Here is a 3,882-nt window from a genome sequence, read left to right as displayed (position 1 = left end):
GCAGGCGCCCCGGCTGCACGCGGCTCCATCACCCCACCCCCACGGCGCCCCCCGCGCGCCTCACTCGGTGCTGACAGCAGCGCTTTGGTAAAGTGTCAGAAGTCCGTGCTTTTAATACCGTCCTTAGCGTTTATCCCGGGTGAGGGCGACACAGGCTGAGCGCAGGATGCAGGGTACAAGCCTCAAGCACCTCCAATCACTAACACGTTTGAAGACCCGCCGAGGCTGTGATGTGAGCGCCCCCTACTGCCGACAGACTTTAGACATCACAGTGTCAGGGTCCTAATGGCTTGGGGGAGCTGTTTTGTTGTTGAGACAGGCTCTTGCTGAGTAGCGTAGGCTGGGCTCAAACTCATGGGGATCCTCCTGCTTCAGCCTTCTAAGTGCTAGAATTACAGGCCTGCACCCCACCCCTGGCCTACAGTTACTTTGCATTGATTAAAAGCATGACTTGCTCCAGAGACACAATGGGTGAAACTTAGGTGACACTTATATTCAGTTAGCTAAGCAAAAGGCTAAATTCCTAAAGATCCTAAATACTAATTTCTTCTTTAATCTCTAAGGCATGGTGGCTCATGCCTGTAATCCCAGCACTCGGGAGACTGAGGCAGGAGGATTGCCATGAGTTCGAGATCAGTCTGGAGTGCACAGTGAGTTCAAGGCCAGCATGAACTGCATAGTGAGATCCTGTCTCAAAAAATCCAAAACAAAACAAAACAAAAGCTGTAGTAATTATACAGGTAATGCAACAGAAAATTCAGAAACAGACATATCTGGAACCTAGACATATGACAGAGGGGTGCTACAGAGCCCTGTGGTAAGAATGGGGCAACTGTTTCTGGAAAAGTTGGCCAGTGGTGGAACTTTAATAGCCAGGGCCTGGGGGAGCCCATGGTCAGCTCGGTCAGCTCCATGCAGTGCCCTCGGAAGAGAATAAGGTAGCTCTTCACACCCCAGTTGTTCTGCCCTGTCCCCGGCTTCCTGTCTCCCATCGAGATTCCTCCTGCTCAGAGGAGGAGGTGCTTTGGCCTTGATGCCATCTGCCATGTGGTCATGTAGCCAGGGGCTGCCCAGAGGCCGACCCGACAGGGCTGACTGACCTTGGGCCCTTAGATTTCGAAATGGAGAGCGAAGTAAACCTCTGTGCATTATAAAATACCCAGCCCAGGGCTGGGGATTTAGCTCAGCGGCACAGTGCCTGCCCCGCAAGCGCAAGGTCGTGAGTTCCATTCCCGGTACCAAAAAAATAAATAAATAAATAAATAAATAAAATAAAATACGCAGCCCAAGTATTGCTTTACCACCGGGGAACTCACTGACACAATGACTACATTAATGCTTTGCATATTCTTTCCTGCTTCTCAAACAGTCCATAACGAATGAAAACACTCAGCTGACCCGCTGGGCTGGAAAGAGCGTAGCGTACCCACGTTGTGAATGGGCCCGAGGTTTTGAGGAGTTCTGAAACTTTGCTCTGCCCTATTTTTTCCTTTCTGTGAAATCCTAATTTTTCACACAAAGCCTAGAAAGTGTAGATGTTGTAATTCAAAATAAGGAGAAAGTTTTAAATTTTATACTTATGAGTTAACTTTTAATACAATAAGTTGCTTTTAAATACAAATAATTAAAAGAGTATGAACTAAAAACGATGTAATTTGTACAAATGTTTTCCAAACTGCAGTGTTTTTAAAATGTGTTCATAGCACCCTGTTTTCCTTTTGTTAGTGTATATTTGCAGTAGACAATAGTGATATTCATTTTGGAAAACTGGTACATGCATATAACATCTGCTGGTCATTCTTATCTGTCACCCCTGTCCCTAACCTCCCCTCTGCTTGGTCCCCTTTCCCAGCTCCAAAGTCTGCCTTCTTGCTTCCTAGCACCTCTCTAGTGTATTGTATTAACAGATTTATTTATATTTTAGGTTCTCACATACAAGAAACCAGGTGATACTTAATTGTGTCTGACTTGTGTCACTTAGCATTATGGTTTCAAGTTCCGTCTATTTTCTTGTAAATGACATGATTTCATCCTTTATGGCTAAATAATATTTCATTGAGTATATATACATTTTCTTTTGTTTGTTGGTGGGCATCTAGATTGTTTCCAGAGCTTGGCTATTATGAATTGCACTACTATAAACATGGATGTGTCACTATAGCATGGCATCTTTAATTCTTTCAGAGATATACCCAGGAGAGGTATTGCTGGGTCAACTGGAGTTTCTAATTTTTTTTTTTTTTGAGGAATCTCCACACTGATTTTCATAGAGATTGTATTAGCTTACATTCCTGTCAACAATATAGCATTTCTGAGCTGGGGATATAGCTCAGCAGCATAAGCACCTGCCTGGCAAGCACAAGGTCCTGAGTTCGATTACTGGTACCAAAAAAAAAAAAAAAAGGATTTCCTTCCCCTTGAATCCTTGCCAGCATTTTCTTTCTTTCTTTCTTTTTTTGTATTCTTGATGATAGCCATTAAGACTGGGGTGTCTTGGCTTGGGGTTTTTGCAAGGGAGAACAATATAATACAGGACACATATTTTATAAGTTTATTTATAATAGTCAAAGAATCATATATAAGAGAACAGAGGAAATCTGTCCACACTAAAGACCAAAGAATCCAGCTGAAGGCCTGCATCCTGTGATAATGTCCTGCATGAGTTCAGCTGAAGACCTAGAGCCCATAACAGTGAGTTCAGGTGGAGGCCTAGACCCCATGACAACATCTCCTGTGGGCCTGCTTCACGGATCTGCACTGAGAAGGCCCAAAGGTCAGTGGTGGAGGCTACAAAGTCTGTGCCAGCAGGATGAAGGATCTGTGCTAACAGGCTGAGGGATGTGCACTGGAGCTAGGAAGCGACACTCACTTTGAGAACCAGCACTCCCCTGAAAAATACCACAGTCATCCTCAGCAACAGTGGGGTCCCAAGCTCCTCCTATGATCAGGACAGCTGAGTTCCCATCAGGAAAGCCAACATGACAAGCTTCTCTGGGAGGCTGAGCAGTGCACCTTCTTCCCTTCCAGAGCCAGGAAGCGATGCTCAAAGTGAGGACCAGAGCTCCCCTAAAGTGAACCAAAGCCATTCTCGGTGCCAACAAGGTCCCAAGCTCCTTGGACAATGGGAAGAGACAAGTTCATCAGGAAAGCCACATGACAAAGTCCTCCAAGAGAACCAACAGCCTTCTCAGTTCCCAACAGCCTAACGTCTTCTCCAGTTCTACCTGCTGTGCTACTCGCAACAATTCTCAGATGGGCCTCCCACACCCAGCACCACGCTTACTCAGTTCAGCTTGGTGTTATAAGTTGACTACCAGTTGTCAATCCACCACAGGGGATAAGATGGAATCTCACTGTTATTTTGCTTTGCATTTCCCTAATGACTAAAGATGTTGAACATTTTTTTCATGTACTTAGAAGCTGTTTTTACTTTGTCTTTTGAGAAGTGTCTCATTTGCCCTTTTTTTTTTTTTTTTTTTTTTTTAATTTGGTCGTTTGTTTCTGAGGGGTTATCTTAGGGGAGCACTGGGATTGAATGCAGGGCCTTTGCACTGAACCTTTGTTCTGAGGCAGGATCTCAGTTATGTATACTGAACTCAAACTTCTGGTCCTATAGTGTTTATAAATTCTAGATTTTAGTCCTGTGTTAGAAGAGTAGCTGGCAAAAAATTTTCCCCATTCTGTGGGTTTTCTCACTCTGTTGATATTTTCTTTCATTGTGCAGAAGCTTTTTACTTCAATATAACCCCATTTGTTGATTCTTGATATTTCTTGTGCTTTTGGAGGTCTTTCAGGAAATCTGTGCATCTATGGCTGCTAATGTTACTTTACAGCAGTTTCCAAGTTTCTGTTTTGTATGTTTTTGTTCTTTTTTTTTTTTTT

Source organism: Chinchilla lanigera, unplaced genomic scaffold, assembly GCF_000276665.1.
Source record: "Chinchilla lanigera isolate Chin_1 unplaced genomic scaffold, ChiLan1.0 scaffold00022, whole genome shotgun sequence".
NCBI classification, from domain to species: domain Eukaryota; kingdom Metazoa; phylum Chordata; class Mammalia; order Rodentia; family Chinchillidae; genus Chinchilla; species Chinchilla lanigera.
The sequence above is the reverse complement of the archived record's forward strand: the minus strand, read 5'-3'. Positions refer to the sequence as shown.